The following is a 17,905-nucleotide window of genomic DNA, read 5'->3' on the forward strand; positions in this document are numbered from 1 at the left end:
TCCTCTTTTACTGATGAACCATTTGTATACATATTTTGGAATTGTACTCTTCCATAACAAGCTGTTATAGCTCTCCTGCTGTTCATGGGGTTCATGGGAATTGCAGTCCCAAAGGGGACTGAGAGATGCAGTTAGACATGTTTGCTTCTTAATTAATTTTAACAATTAGATTAATCTTGGGCCGAAGTTGTGTTTTGGCACTCCACCTTCCTCCAAGATTTGTTTTTATTGTTCCACCATCATTTGTGCACACCCCGTACCTACTTGTATGTACCCTTTGTGTGTCTCTTTGGACTATTTAATGTCTCTTAAACCTTCGTTGCATGTGTTAACCACCCAGACACCTGAGTGGGAGCTGGTATTATTTAAATATGGTAATGTGAACTGCACACATTATCATAACAAACACGTTTCTTTTAACACAGACTTATCAGTAGTCTTTAGTAGCCCTTATCAGTAGTCCTTCTCAGTAGTCCTTATCAGTAGACCTTAGTAGTCCTGATCAGTAGTCCTGATCATGCCAATATTGTAGTGTGACTGTGCAGGTCCACGTTGGCGTACTTTCATGTTCCCTTGTCCACACTGACGCAGAGATTATTGCAGTGAGTGGCCAGCTACATTGAGTCACAGTGAAGGACAGAAGTGATCTGTTCACCCCCTCTTGTATGTCACCTGGGGTGTATCACTTTACCCCTTTTACGAACACTAGTGGCCAGCAAATTTGTGAGTATTTCATTTCATTTTTCTAATGGCAGGTGTTAAAAATGCACAATTTGCCTCTTCGTACCTTATTTTTCTTGGAAGCGTTTGTGAAATAAAGCTCCCCGGACAGCGCAAGGAAATAGCATTCTCACCACAGAGTAAGTGTCCGATTAAGTTAATGCTTCAGCTTCTAATCACAAAACCTTTATCAAGATTGATAACTGAGGCTCATTCAGGGGATTAGATACAGAGCTAAACATGAAAAGCAATTATGGACATAAAAACAAGTTCAATCTAATTATCTTTATAAAATGCGGAGTGTTTTATGCCAACAGCATTTTAATGTGTGAAATTGTAATGTTATATGTGTGTATTCATACATAAACATGCGTCTCGGCTTTCAGAGCTTGACAAAGGGAACCTTGCCAACATGTATCAGATAACGGAAGAGGGATCCATGCAGCCGCTGTCGCTATGAAAGGCTACATTTCTCTCCAACTTACTACATGACAGCACTTTTTTTATGTTGCCCGACATATGGTAAAATATGGTCTACCTGCCTCTATCCACAAACAGTTTTTTTAGGATATCGCAGAGACATTTTAGCTCCTAGATAAGTGCCCACGGAATAATGGCGGGAAGTTTGTAAAAAAACAACTTCAAATAAATTGATTTAAACAATCTGCAAGTTACATTAGTATTTCTTACTATGGTTTCGTCATTGTTTATGACATGTTAAAACATCTGTGCTTGAGAAAATTCATTTATTATGTTTATAAAATATTTCCCAGCATGCATCTGTCAACGTCTTCTGACTGGCTGTTGGTGGTTTTTACTTTTTTGAATATTTTTTAATATGTATAGGAACGTAGAGAGCAGAGGAAGGCGGTTATCTGATTGTCTGTAGCATATTCCTTCAGATAGCTGTTAGAAATGAAAATAAATTGTTGAGAACAGCTAACCTTGTTTGAAAATTATTAACTGAACAAATTAGGCGTTTTACGATCTAATTTATTAATGTATATATTTTTTGCAGACGCACGTTAAAACAAGCTGTTCATTGATATCTTGCACTCATTGAGTTATTATAGATAATCGGTATCTCAGTTAATTTGTTTAGACTGACTGAGCAACGCTTCCAACATTTTATTATTGTGTACAGATTTTCTGGCTTGACATTTTCAAAACGAAAAAAAAAAACATATTTTAGATAAGAAAATGTCTCAGAACAGGCAGATTTATCGATTAAATACCTCAAAGATCCAGTCGGTGTATTGATGTCATCAAAGAATTGATTGCGTTTTTTTTTTTTTTTTACGCCTTTTTCTTTTGATCAGATTTTCATAGAAATTCACGTAGAGTGTATTGAGTTGAGCTGCAGTTAACAAGTGATAATGACTATCACAGTTTAGTCAATAAACCCCTCTGGCATGTTGGCTGTCTGTTCATTTTATGACATCATTCACTGCTGAAAAATACGAGCTGAGCTGCAGGCAAGGATCGGCGCCTAGTGCCCACTCTGTCTATCTAGACTTCTGTTTGTTACTGGTATTTTTTTTTTATCAAGGTGTGAGGCGATAGCAATATTTCTTTTATGGTGAACTCATTGTTAGTGATTTACATATGGTAATCAGGAAAGGAATTCATCTAATTACAATAATACTGATCTGTATTAAAGGGCCAGTCAAGGACACTTTGCATTATTACATTAAGTTCATGGTGGTTTGAGTAGCATAACATTTCTTTGTCTGAGAGACAGCGGTATTGGCAGCAACTTGTAAAAACCTTTAAAAGACAGCCAAATATGGCAGTTAATCAGACTGCACAGAATACATCATTCTGGGTACCAGTGTGCGTTCCATCCCTGCTGTGCATGTAGCATTCATACGCTGCACACCCAACAGGAACGACTCTCCTCCGCCGAGAGAGAACTGTACTGTGGACTGTGCCTGCGTGGTGGTCAGCTTTCTCTATAGTAAAACACAGCCTGATGCAGTAAAATGGTAGTGATAGATGTCGGCCAACAAACATTAAGGTAGTACAACTTAGTGTAAATAGTGCACCCTGCCCCAAGTGGATGATTATATTTCCAGAAGAATTGGACCACGAATGCGACCATCAAGTTATGAAGTATAGAATTAATGTAACTGCTGCCTTTCACTTCTCAAATTGTATCTGGAAACGGTGGTGTACTGTCCCTTCAATAACAAAGTACATGAATTCTATAGTATTATCAGTCTCTTATTGTCATGACTTCGTGCCAACTGATTAATATTAAAAAAAGGATTTTTCATTATCCCACTGACTTGCAAATAATCTCCGCCAGTCGGCAGATGCTTTTTACCTAGAAAATAGACCTGGCACCTCTCAAAAGATTTGCAAATGTACGACACGTGTTGGTCTTAAAATCTTCCTCTCCTCCTGGACATGTAGAAAATGAACAATATCGCTATGCGCTTGTTCGGAAACACAGCTGAGATGGCTCTTTTATGTCCCCACGGACAAAACATGAATAATATATACTCTAATAAAGTCCTCTTTAACGCAGGTAACTTTATCTGTGCCATGACTGATAGAAAAAAAAAATCATCCGGTGGAATCCTTAAACTGAGTTGCGAAGTGTGAGAGAGAACATCATGTTTATTCACTGCTGTGCTCTCCGAGTGGCCAGGTATCTCAGGCACTCTTTTATTTTCTAAAATGGTTGGGACGATGTGTACTAAGCAATCTCAAATGAAAAAGTTATTTCTAAAATGAATTTGAAATGAGGGCACAGCGGGGGATCACAATCTTATTTTCTGTTTTTCAAAATTTGTTACAATTTTAAAAAGCATGCACAACTTGCAAGAATAAATATATAAAAGGAATGGCAACTTTCCCAACATTGGGAAGTAAATGAGAAACCTGGGGCGGGCCAGCCGTGTGTCTCACTGACGAAGCAAGCACGCCAGGCAGCTGGTAGCCGCGCAAGCACGGCTCACTAATAGCAGCGTATACACAGAGTGATGCATGTGCATAGTGCCCTCAGTTGTAAGCATGTCCAATGACGCACTTGCTTAGTGCTTTCTGGAAACATGACCCAAAATGTGAATGGTGTAACAGGACCCCAAAATAGGGAATTCCCAAATAAATGCAGAAAGGATGGGAGGTATGCAATAGGGTATCCTCATTTCTTGGAAGTTCCATTAACGTTTGTATGTTTAGTAAATATAACTGTTTTAAATGACGAAGGTATGTTTTATATGAGTGTACACGGGTAATAAATCATGAGTCACACAGCGTTTATGGATTATGGATCTAGCAAAATAGATACATATCTAAGATCTCCCTGATACTAATATAGAATAATGGGTGAGTTGCGTCTTTGTAAATATGCCAAGTGCAATAGGGAATCTTTCCTTAAATGGTAACTACAACCAATAAGCAGTTTTTTTAAAGAAAACTCTAGTTTTGGGTAGAGTAACCCTTTGTAGCTTAGTCTGCCCCCCACCAAAGTTAAACGGAAGAAAAGAAAAGCCCAAACTTCCCTCAATGCCAGTGCCAATGCCTAGTTTTCCCTGGAGCTCGATCCCCATCTGCTAACATCACATTAGCAAAATGAACCCCATGGCTGATAATGCTGATAATGGCTGATAATGCCCCAATGATACTTTCAGAAGTGAAGTTACTCTTAATCTTTCGCCATGAGTCTGGTAGACAGTCACTAGAGGTGGTGTTAACCCATGTGGGTAATTATTGCAGTTTCTTAAAAATAATTACCTGCTCAGGGTTAAGGGACCTGGGACAGTGCACCCAGACCACTTCAATGAGCAGAACTGGTCTGGCTGCCTATAGTGACCCTTTAAGATGTTAGTTGAAATAAAGAGATGAGTACCCGCTGGTATAACAGTACACAGGAACACTTTCTATTTTCTAAATAAATTATGGTAGTTAATGACATTTAATAATAATCCAATTTTCCATTAATCCATTACTATACAAATGTGTATGTAAAAATATAGTTGTAGAGATTCATGTATTTATTTTTATTTAACATGTTCCCCTTACAGCTATTGATCCAAAAGTGGGCAAACATCTTCACTGAATTGATTTCCAACTGTGTTGGAACTAGGAGAAGAGAAATGATTCCTGAATCTAATTAATGAACCTTATTTTAATAATTGTAAATAGAAATTATCGACAGTGTACAGAAAAGTATCTAGGTATTTTTTAACACTAAATATAACATTAAAAAATCATAAAGACATAAATAAAATAGAACTCATAGAGTAGTACAGTCTGAAAAAAACAATATTTATAAAAAATACTGTGCACTCGCAAGAAAACAGAAAATAAATGGAGTATCTAACGCCCGTGGTTATAGCAACGGCATCACTCCTCTTCTCCACTTAAACGCTTCCATGTATAATTTTCAATCCATCTATTAAATTTCTTAAGGCAACCTCTGCAAGCAAGGACTTTCAAATCAAATAATAATTTTCTTCTCCGTGTGAAATCTCCTTTTAATTAGTCTCGGTAGCTGATATTGTGTTCCTTGTACAGTTCTGTCAATGAACAGATCACCAAAGAACGGTTTCTGTTTGGCCATGCTACGTTTGCATAATGTGATCTTGTTTCCTTTCTTTCTGCTGTAAAGAAATGTAACTTTACTAGCCGTTCTTCTCATTTAAACAAGCGTATTCTCTTTAGAAATACATTGTCATCTTTTTAAAAACATATATTATATGTTATATGATTTGCTCATTATTTCAGTGTTGTCATATGTTATACAGAATAAATGGTGATGTTATTATCAGTGCAGTTATATTAAGTCAGTGATAATCCACTGATCACCTATGGGGGGTTTAGGAAACCTAATCGTGTGCTGTCCTGGAATATATGTTCTAGTCTGTCCTAGATTAGTGGGAGTTAGTCACCTTCCTTATTTATTGGTGGCAGCAGGCTGAGACAGTCATTAACCCCTACACCAGACAACACTATCACTAAATATTAACCCTTGAACTGCATTATACTAGACTGTCACTAAACATTAAGGACTACACTACAGTACTCTAAACATTAACCCCATACGCTACATTAACACTAAGCATTAACCCCTGAGCTACCTTAACACTTAACCTAACACTAATTTAAGCTGTAAATATCATACAGTATATTATCAAAGATATTCCGGGAATGTAACTCGATTTTGAGGTTGTGGCTACATTTTCAAATCACTTGATCTTTTGTCTTATGTTTTCTTACATATTTTTATTTTATGTATAATTACAGAACCGCTAGATGGAACGATTATCCTATAATTCACAGTGCGTTGCTATGTATCCTCTCTCTGTCTCTCTCTCTCTCTCTTTCCATATGTATATGTACAGCTTTTAATAGCAAAATGTCATTATTGTTTTGTATGTGAGAAAATCACCCATTTTCACAGCAGTAAAGACTTTAGCCAGTGCACTTTTAGTACTTATTTTATAACAGGTATGTTTTCTTACACATGGTATTAAACGGTATTAAAACACTTAGCGGGTGCAGTATTGAATGGAATTTCATTAATACCTGAAATAATTAATTTGGTTACATTTTCTTTAGTATATGAATAACAGTAAAATGTTGGCCATTACTGACATTTCATTTTTCGATGGAATGGCGTACGCAACCTTTTACGCATGTGTTTTATTTCACCTTTGTTATTAATACATTTGGTGTGTGTAGCAGGCAATTCAGTTTTTACTTAATCTCTTTACTACCAGGTGCTTTTTGTAATGAACATATTAGATAGACAGACTGATGGACATAGAGATAAGATGCATAGCTGCCACACACATAAGTATAGCAGAAAAATTGCAATTCTGCTAATAAATTGCTGTTCAGGAATACATTTTAAACTCACATAAATGTAACATTTTATTTATTAGTTCATCCAAAGATATTGGAGGGTTATAAAATACTTAGATATTATGTAATATCATTAAACAGGATCTGAAATATTTGGAAATGTGCAGAAAAAATATTATTGTCATATACAGCAGATGTGGAAACAAATACTGGTTGTATATCCTGTGTATGGTGTCTGCAAAGAACATTGTGTCTGTTAATGTAGTGTTCTAAAAATACGGCAAGAAGATAATATTTGTTGGAGACACTCTTACCTGTGGTAAGTCATCTTCTGAGCACCAGTCATTTATCTTCCGAAGACAGAGCATGCACACACATGCACGTACTGACTTCTTCATCTAGAACGCAGTATGTGAGAGTGCGCATTGGTGAATTCCTTAAAAAATACCAAAACAGCACATGCTCCTTCAAGGGCCACTGTGCAAGGCATCATGGGATTCAGGAACATTTACTTTATAGTGTATTCATGGTCCTAGGTGGGGTATTAAAAACAACAACAACTCATACCTATGTTTTAGATAGCTTTTGGAATGCAACATAATATGGTTAGTGACACTCCCTTTTCTAAAGTGCTTATAGTAGTTATTTTTGCTTGGGATGGTAATGCAAGCACTTCATATTTTGTGTGGGTTTTAAAGCATTTTTTCTTCTGGTTATAAACAAGAATTAACAGAATTTTGAAAGACAAGAAAATGGCTATGGCTTGAATAGATGTTTACCCCTGAAACATGTCTTCTGAGTCATGAACACCAGTCTTTACAATGTCTCTGGAATAGTTTAATGCATCCCTTCCATTGCATGAAATGCAAAGTATTCTGGGGCATGAGCTCAGCGGACAGAATAGTGATTGACAACTCTGCGTTCGTGGAAATTTCGCAAATGTGCTGCTTCAGGTCCAAACGTCATCAGCAATTTCTTACTTGTCCTGCTCGAGTGGATTTTTCCAACCTGGTTTTTGAGTACATAAGCATGTGGGTTCAATTGCGCTGCGTCGGGTTATTTTCTCTGACAAATATCTTTATTGCTTATTCGTTCCTAAAGACAACATCCAACAGCAAAAACCACTAGCACTGGGGTGGCTAACATGTATCTCTCCAGCTGTCGTTAACATTACATCGTCTGTCTGCTTATTCCTAGCAAAAAGCTGTCCGAGCATCATGGGAAATGCAGTTTTGGTAGAGTTGTAAAATTATTATGATCTACACCTGCTCCAGTGCCTATTCATTAAATCTTAGTTTGTGAAATTCTTCATCTAAATGTTGCATCTAGAATTCGAAACATCACTATCTCACTCATCCTTAAAACAACACTCCAGCATTGTAAATATTAATGTTGGATCATTGGTGAATATTCTGAACTCCTCCGCTTCCTGTTAAATAAAGAATTAACATCTAATCTAGTGTGGACAATCTCTCGGCCAATAGAATGATCCTCCTGTTTAATGGAAGCGTTGGAAGGCAATTATAAAGATATGATGGTGTTGCCACCATTGAAGAAAATTTAACAGCTTTCTGAAAATAAATTACATCTCTCCACTGATATTCAAGAAGAAGGGCCCCTGTCAGACACATATTTATTGTACATTTAGGGATTCTTCCCTCCACCCCCCAAAAAAATGTGTTTTTAATTAGCCTTGCTTATAATAAAGGGGCAAGGAATGCTGGTTTAAACACTGCAAGTTCTGCTGTTGCTAAGGTTTCATCCAGGGAGACAAGTCATTAAAGGGCTTCTCCAAACACTATGACCACTTCATTGATTGAAGTGGTCATGGTGCCTGAAAAGCTGTACACACCGAGATTAACTCCTTAGATACCAGATGTGTAATTCGATCTCCAGCAGTGTCACCAGTTATTTCTGTTACCCACCCCTAATGCCGCCGCTGTCCTCCTCTGAGTCCGTCTGGGTCAGGCTTCAGGGAGAACATAGCTTCAGTGCTGGAACTAACCTTCAACGAAGGTTAGTTCTAGAGTTTAGTTATTTTCTTTTTTGTTAATTTTTTTATTATTTTTTTTTAAGTAAAATATCCTCTGTACGTATACAGTAAAAACATGAAATAAGAAAGCAAATCCCATCAGGAAACAGAATAAATGAACCCAGACAGTATTTGGAGTTAACTTTAACCTTGTAATAAAATACCCACGAGAGATCCTTTTAAATCTATAATCCATGTGGATACAATACGCAGCACGCTAGAAGATGCATGTGACTTTAAGTTGTCTCTTGGAACGAGCGGCGGGATCTTGCAGTAGGACAAGTGATTTTCTCTCATTTTACTCAAGTGTCCTTTGTGGGTTCAGAAAGGGCAAATTTGCACGCGCTCCTACCTCTCTTATAGGCATGCCTTCCAAGCGAAGCGTTCTATGCTCAGCCTTTGCCATCTATTATATATATGATCATACTTTATCAGTAGTGTCATTTTTAGAGTCTCCATTAATAGATTCTCTGTCTTTCCCCTACTTTACTTGCAGATAAGATGAATATCTCAGCCTTTATCCCAATAATCTTACACTGTGTACCTACTGTAAACGCTGACAGTTCACACATTACAATTCACAAACTATTCTCCTGAAATCTAATAATATATTATCAGTCAGATTGAGAAGGAGCGTTTTGCGACGGAGGTTTACATTCGTGGAGATTTTTATGAGCAAAGGCGGTAATTGAAGATTTATAATTTTTACAAGAAAAAGGTGCCAATATATTTCCAGCCTGTATCCCAAACATTAAAAAGAAAAAGAAAAAAACCCTCTATGCAGTTATGTTAAAATGTAAAAAACAAAACAAAAACATTTTTAATGCTGTTCATTGATCTCTGTGGGGTCAATGCCAATGCAATGAATGCACAGTAACTGATAGTGTATTAATTAACCCCTTAAGGACCAAACTTCTGGAATAAAAGGGAATCATGACATGTCACACATGTCATGTGTCCTTAAGGGGTTAAAGGGTTACGCTAAGCACCATAACCACTTCAGTGATTTGAAGTGGTCATCGTGCCTGCATTCTGTATGTGGAACATGGTGCTATGACACGCCGCACATATACAGTTTAACCCCTCTGTTGCCGGATATGTAACTCCACCCCCAGCAGCGTCATTAGCTAATGTCATTTCTGTGTGACTTTCATTGTACAGAATGTCAATCATTGGCTGAGAGTGGTCAGCTGACGCTCCCAGCCAATAAATGGCAGGGCCACGGCTTTGGCAGCCCAGGAGAGCTGTAAATTGTCACCAGAAAGCCTCGGAGCCAGCGAGGACCCAGGTAAGGGGGCAAACCATTGATAAATGGCCTGTCGTACTTAATGGAAATCAGGCCAAGGTATTCCAGACATCATAACGCTGACAAATAACTTTATTTGTAGCGGTTATAACGATTGGAGTTACCCTTTAAACAGTGAGCTGTGATGAGCTGGCCGCCATTTTATGCCTATTATATGAACAATATAAGGGAGGGAGTGCAGTTGCCATCTAACCTCTTTTTCTGTGTATTTGCATTTCTGAAAGACATGGGGACACACACAAGCAGACTTACAGAGATATTGAATGAACCAGTTAGACCCCAAAGTGCATGATAAATTTAAGTGATTTTGCCAATCCAGTCTAGTTTTTTTTAAACGCATGCTCAGAGAATTAGAGGCTTTTGAGCCAGGGTGGATGAAATGTCTTGTCCACTATAATCTTTGCATCGGCACTGCATATGTTTGCACTTCCTGTTAAAAATATTCAGAAAAACCATATTTACTGAATTTCTGCTTGATAGACAGCTGTTGACACAGGAAATTACTATTCTGGCAGGAAATAAGCTTTACACTTGCGTGAACACCTGTTCCAATTTTGCGGGCATTCCCGCAGGAAGCTAATGGTGCCAATTTTTGCATGTTTTACATTAAATTGCAAAAAAAATAAATCTGAGTTTGTCACTTGTTTTACATGATCTTGCACATTTTTGCAAATGCTATTACTATTTACGAGGGTCTATTCCCCAAGTAGTATGTTAGTGTCAATTAAATAACGACGTGCAAAATTTCTAAAAATAACAGTCGAATTAAATGTGATAGATTTTTTTTTTTTATATATTTTTGTTATAGTAGTTAGATTTTTCCAAGTCAATTAAAAGTCAACTACTGTTAGAGGATAAAAAAAAGGTCTTAAATGGGTATAATAAATAAAAGCATTAAAAAAGTGGGAAATACAGGACTTCCTACTAGTCTGGAGCAATGAATGGTTACCATTACTTGTGAACAGATTAGGGGTTCAGGTACAGACCGAGCCCCGAACGTATGCGTTTGCTTGACCCCATTTACCATCCCTATGTGAAGAATAAAGGAGGGCCTGAAAGTGTTAACCCACTTAGAACTTGTGAAATCTTAATCCCTCCCTAGGTGGGGTGCTGACCCATCTCAGGATCTCTGAGGTTCAGAAAATAAAAATGTAGGGCAGGGGTCCCACAAACCCTTCCTTTAGGAGACCCCTGTCCACATATCTCAATACAGAATGCACCATTAATCACGGTTGACTATATTTCTTATCTTTTCTGTGTTGCATTTATATATGTGCATTTTAATATTATTCTGTATCCTAATGTAACAATGGGATGTATGTAGGCCCAGGACCTACTTGAAAACAAGAGAAATCTCAATGTATCCTTCCTGGTAAAATATTTTATCATTAAATAAAAATTAGATTTCTTGGGGGGCGGAGCCTGAACGCCGATGGAGCAGGACGTGTGAGGCCTGAGCTCTCCCGTCCACGAGCCGCAATCAGCCTACATCTGCACCTTATCCCGGCCATCCACCCGCACAAAAGGGGTAAACGCTACCCACAGCACCCCCCGATCAATACCGCCATGGGAGGAATAAAAAAAAAAAAAGATACTCCCGTATCGGTGGCATCAATGTTCCGCGCCACCAGGGAACAGGGGCGGCCATCTTTAACCCAGGAGGCCCAAGAATCCGGAGCTGAAACGGACGACAGTGAAGCCCCTGACAGAGAAGCAGCCTCCAACTACCGCACACCGCGAGAGCCGCTTACCAAAGCCGACCTCCGCCAAATGCTGCAGGATGCCACAGCGGACATAAAAGCACACACAGCCGCTGAACTAGAACGGCACATTTCAGGCCTAAAAGAAGAAGTGGAGGCCCTGAATAACCGCACAGCCCAGGCAGAAGCTGACATCACTCAAATTAAAGTGAACACCACCCAGCACAAGCAAGATATATTTTACCTGAGTGATAAAATACAATTCCTTGAAGACAGTCTGGAAGACTTGAACAACCGTTCCCGCAGGAACAACATAAGAATAAGAGGTATGCCAGAGACAGTTGACACTGACGCCATATTACCCACGCTGCAAGACCTGTTTAGATCCCTGCTCCCGAACTCCTCAGACCAAGACAGGGAGATAGACAGGGCACACAGGGCCCTAAGACCTGTAGCCCTCAACCCATCAATCCCTAGAGACATTATTGTCCGCCTCCTACACTTTGCCACGAAAGAAAAAATCATGGCGGCAGCCAGAACCACACAACCGAAACATGGGACCCACATACTCGCCTTCTTCCAGGACTTAGCCCCCACCACACTGAGGAAAAGAAGGGACTTAAAACCTCTCACCACAGCACTAACCCAACAAGGTTTAAGATACAGATGGGGTCACCCCTTTAAACTTCAAGTACGCGTGGGAGAACAGGAACACGTCCTACACCACCCAGCTGCAATGGAAGATTTTGCAACTGCCCTGGGAATACAGCTCACCACCATACCACCACCAAGAGACCGCCGCAACAACAACGGAACCGGAGCGGCCCAAGCGACTGAACGCCCGCAACAGACACACCGACACCAAACCAAGAATGGGCCAACAGGGACGGCCAACCGGACCAACGTGACCTGAACTCAACCCACACGGCCCTTGGACTCTCATTTTACCCAGCGGACTCTACCGCTATAAACCAAACAAGGACTCAGGCTTGTATACACTAACACGTTGCAATGTTGATATGTTGAAATGTTTTACTTTTTTACTGTCTAGCTAAATATGCTAAATTCTGTTATGATGTTATTGTGGGAGAAATCAGGCAGACACGCTTGCACACAAGACAGGCCGAACCAGGGAACCATAACTAAGCTGCCAATGCCATAGAAAATCCCAGTCCCTCCCCTTCTTCTACTACTCTCACAATCCCCCATGACACTATACTACCTAAATGAAGAGGGCATGGCGGTAGCTAATATCGCCCAACCAGCTACAGCATAATTTGCCACCACAGCGAATAGGCCCACCCCGCATCACAGTTCAACACTTAAACTTTACCGCTAGACATCTACAGGACCAGGAGGCCGAAATACGCCGAACCATTATACGCTATCCCTAACACGGCATTTCTATGTTATTACGCTCTCCCCCCTATATTAAGCCAAAGATAACAATTAGCGCTGTGCTCCCTATGACAGGACTCGGATACCACTGCTGTACAGCCCCCCCTATTAAATGGTAAACTGAGGTACGAAGACTAATGGACACTTCCCTCACCCAGCGGATCCCACCGCTGTAACCCAGGCCTGGGAAATCTTTAAAACAAAAAACCCAAGGACAAAAAGGGAAAACAAAAAAAAAAAAACAAAAAAAAAAAACAAAAACAAAAAAAAACACGATAAAAAAGGAAAAAAGAAATTGTTTGCATAGTTGATATGATTTACTGTTTTATTGTTTGTATTCACCTCTACTAGGATGTCCATCTGGGAGATTGCTAACTGGCGCACTAACTTATAAAACACGCCAAGTAACGTTGCTTCCCCTTAACTAGGACTCAGGTGTGACAATGGACACCCCTATCCCAACCCGAATGGCACTGAAGTTATACTAAACAGCCTCCCCCCCCACCAAGACATGGGTAACCACGCGTAATGTCCTCCTCTTTTTGAGACACTGGAGGGACAGGGCAATGCCCCCCCCATCATCAGGGCACTAAAGTCACTAAGCACCACTCTCCCCTGGCGAAGACTTAACTGTCAAATCGCACAGCTCTCCCACTACCACAGCGTAACTGTTAAAATGCGCTGTTCCCCAGTCACCATGGCAAAGCGGTTACTTCACACAGACCGCCTCTTACACAGGCACAGGCAATACCAAACCACAAATGGTAATCTCAACTAATGTCATGCATACTCTTTCCACAGAATCCCGGAACCCTAAGCGCCACCCCAACCACTAGGACATAGCGACCCGACAAATGACCGCGACTAAGGTAACGCACTCACGGCTCGAAGGAGACGGGAGGCGAGGTTCATTCCCCCTCCGGACACCTCCGATCCGACTCACACAACCTACTCGTGACAACCCCCCAATAACGGCCGAATCTGCTCCAACCCCCATCGGGACAGCAGACCACACACGAGGGAACAGGAACAGGACTGCAACAACACGCAGGTACCTACACCCCCTCGATCTCCGCCCCCACCACGCCTGGCAGCTTTAGTATAAGACCAGGAAACACCAAACCCTCACCCCTACCAGGAGGCGAACCCCTGACCTCTCACACAAAAGGACCTGACTCCCCTACCATAACAACCAACACAGATACAGACAACACTTCCACTCAAGAACCACACATACAACCCCTCCGACCCACTCCACACACAACGAGAAAACATGAACACCAAACTGACATGCGTATCTATCAACTGCAAGGGCCTCAACAACCCCGCAAAAAGACATAAACTAATGAGGTGGGCAAACCGTACAAACGCAGACATTATATTATTGCAAGAAACACACTTCACACAGGCCAAACCATTTCACCTCATTAATAGACACTACCGAGAATGTCACACGGCAAACTCCCCCACGACCAAACAAAATGGAGTTGCTATCCTGATGCGAAAAACTTGCCCACTCAACACCAAACAAATACTGAAGGATCCACAAGGTAGATTCATCACACTCACGGGCCAAGCAGGTCACACCCGTTACGCCATAACCTCACTATATGCACCGAACACCCCGGATAAAAACTTCTGGGACACGTTCCAAGCACACTTAGCCTTAACCCCAGGCCACCTCAAAATCGTAGGCGGCGACTGCAACGCCACGCTATCACCGACGGTAGACAGACTACGAACCCAAACCCTTCCGAACCCAACACCCAAAATAGATAGACTACTACAAGACTTCGTGCTCAGACAAGGACTTGTAGACGTATGGCGCCTGCTCCACCCAACCACTAGGGATTACACATTCTACTCCCACCCCCACAACTCGTACTCTCGCATTGACCTTTTTCTGATATCACCCCCCCTTACTCACATGACCCAATCGGCTGACGTAGGCAACATCACGTGGTCGGACCACGCGGACATTACACTATCAATCAAGGTCCCAGACGTAGCAAAACCATGGTCCTGGAAACTCAACCCCACACTACTACACAATCCGTCGATAACGGAAGCTATCCTAACTGAACTGACGAACTACTTCACGCTAAATACACCCACGGCACCCTCACCAGGCATACTATGGGCAGCCCACAAGACGGTCCTGAGGGGGAAAATCATAAGCCTAGCATCGCACATGAAAAAAACTCAACTAGCAGAGTTAGCAACAGCCCTAACAAACCTTAGGACCCTAGAAGCAAGCCACAAACAAAACCCCACGCAAGACATCCTCACAAAAATAACAGACTGCCGCACCGAAATTAAGAACTTCATGACCAGAGACACACACAAAGCCATGCAATGGACAAGACAGACCTACTATGAAAAATCTAATAAGGCCGACACCCTACTAGCCAGGAAACTGAGAAATAGGGCGGACCGAAAACAAATAGACTCAATACTATCATCGGACGGCACCAAACACCACACGCCATTTAAAATTGGGGAGGTCTTCCAAAAATACTTTTCCACATTATACGACCACAGCCCCAACACCCGACTAAATCCCGAACTAACTAAACAAACCATAACCGAATACCTACAGAAGATACCCTTACCAGCCTTAAAAACGGAAGCAATATCCAAAATTGGACAGCCAGTCACCGTCGAAGAAATCGCCAAGGCTATCAAAAACACCAAACCCAACAAAAGCCCGGGCCCAGATGGCTTCACGGGACTATATTACAAAACCTTCCCTGCCATCCTCCTCCCCCACCTTTGCAACCTCTTTAACGCAATACTACAGGGGAACCCCATACCTCCCGACATCCTAAGAGCAAACGTGTGCCTCCTTCCCAAACCAAATAAAACCCACCTAGACCCAGGCCACTACAGACCGATCTCCTTACTTAACGTTGACTTAAAACTACTGACCAAACTACTCGCAGACAGGATAAACCCCCACATACACAAACTTATACACCCTGACCAAGTGGGCTTCATACCCTTTAGACAGGCGTACGACAACACAAGACGGACCTTCGACCTCCTATGGACGACCTCACACAGACGAATCCCCACCCTATTCCTATCCCTAGATGCCGAAAAGGCATTTGACCGACTACTATGGCCTTTCCTTTTCGCCACCCTGCACAAATTCCGGTTCCCAGACCCAATCTTGAATGCGCTCAACACTCTATATTCCGCACCGGTAGCAAACCTCCTCATCCCAAATGCCCAACCCCCCTCTTTTCGCATCTTCAACGGGACGAGGCAGGGCTGCCCCCTCTCCCCACTCCTGTTCGCCCTTTCATTAGAACCCCTACTCCAGGCCATACGCCTAGACCCAACAATAAAGGGAGTACACATCAGAGACGAAGACTATACAGTGGCAGGCTATGCAGACGACCTACTCCTCTCCATCACAGACCCGACAAACTCACTCCCACCCCTACTACACACCATACATGAATACGCACAAGTCTCAGGCTATCGCCTTAACCTAGACAAAACGGAAGCACTCCCAGTACAAATACCCCAGGAGGAGCTAGACACTCTAAAAATAACATACCCATTCCGCTACAACACCACGCACATACACTATCTAGGTGTCGACTTACCTATAGATGTCTCCCAGACATACCGACTCAATTATTCCCCCCTACTGCTAAAAGCGACGGCCGACCTGAAGTCATGGGAATCCCACTCTATCTCTTGGCTAGGAAGGGTAGCATGTATAAAAATGAACCTCCTACCGAGGTTTTTATACTTATACCAGACGCTACCAGTTCAAGTAGTCACAAAAGACTTTAAACTATTACAAACGCAAATAGATCGCTTCATCTGGGCCAATAAGCGAGCCAGGATACGAAGAGACATTCTCTACCTCCCGACACGATCCGGAGGACTTGGCCTACCCCACTTTCTCCATTATTTCCATGCAGCACAACTTGCACAGATCAAGGCACTGCACGCCCCCATAGGGATGAAAAGATGGGTAGACCTTGAACATAACCTGTTTGGCCAAGATTTCCCCTCCCTCTATATATGGGTCCCAAAACAAGCAAGACCACGACCCCCACCCACCACACCAGCACTTGACACCTCCATTTCACTCTGGAACAAACTCTCTGTAAAACATGCACTCACAACGAACCCCTCGCCCCTGACACCAATCCTGAGAAACGAACACTTCATACCGGGCATGACCCCAAAAGACTTCGCTCACTACGAAGACAATAACCTTGTCAGAACACACCAATTCTTTCGGAACCAAAAAATCATTGCATTCGCAGACTTACCTCAAACCAGACCACTCACCACACACGACTTCTTCCGCTACCTGCAGATCAAAAACCTCCTAGACACCCCCTCATATAAACAAGCTGGACTTACACCCCTCACAGCCTTCGAACAGGCGTGTATCCATGCCCCCATACAAAAAAGCCAGATCTCCACAACATACACACAACTGCTCAAAACGACAAGGACCCGACCACCAGGGTATGTCATAGCATGGGAAAGGGATCTGGGACCACCCACAGATCCTACAGACTGGAACGCTATATGGGAAGCCACAGCGACAGTAACAATATGTGTAACACATAAAGAACAGGCATACAAAACCATGATGCGCTGGTACCACACACCGCTAAAACACAAACAAATGGGACTCTCCACATCAGATAGATGCTGGAAGGGGTGCGGCCAACAAGGAACGTACTATCACATGTGGTGGGAATGCCCATACATCGCACAAATCTGGACTGACATAGTGGCCCTGGCCTCAAGAGTCCTACACGACACCATCCCAAGGGACCCGTGGCTGTGGCTACTATCCAAACCACTAGAGGGCACACCACGAGCTCATAACAAACTACTGGCCAAACTAGCCTTAGCCACTAGGAGAGCCATAGCCTCCCACTGGGGTGCACCCACAAC

At 41.9% G+C, this 17,905-nt stretch overlaps 1 protein-coding gene across 4 annotated transcripts in view; it reads left to right on the forward strand.

Moving 5' to 3' along the window:
- Positions 1–17,905, forward strand: part of LOC134577628 (protein CEPU-1-like) — an 844,338-nt gene that overhangs the window by 83,510 nt on the left and 742,923 nt on the right. The window lies entirely within an intron of this gene.

This window comes from Pelobates fuscus, chromosome 11, assembly GCF_036172605.1.
Source record: "Pelobates fuscus isolate aPelFus1 chromosome 11, aPelFus1.pri, whole genome shotgun sequence".
In the NCBI taxonomy this organism is placed as follows: domain Eukaryota; kingdom Metazoa; phylum Chordata; class Amphibia; order Anura; family Pelobatidae; genus Pelobates; species Pelobates fuscus.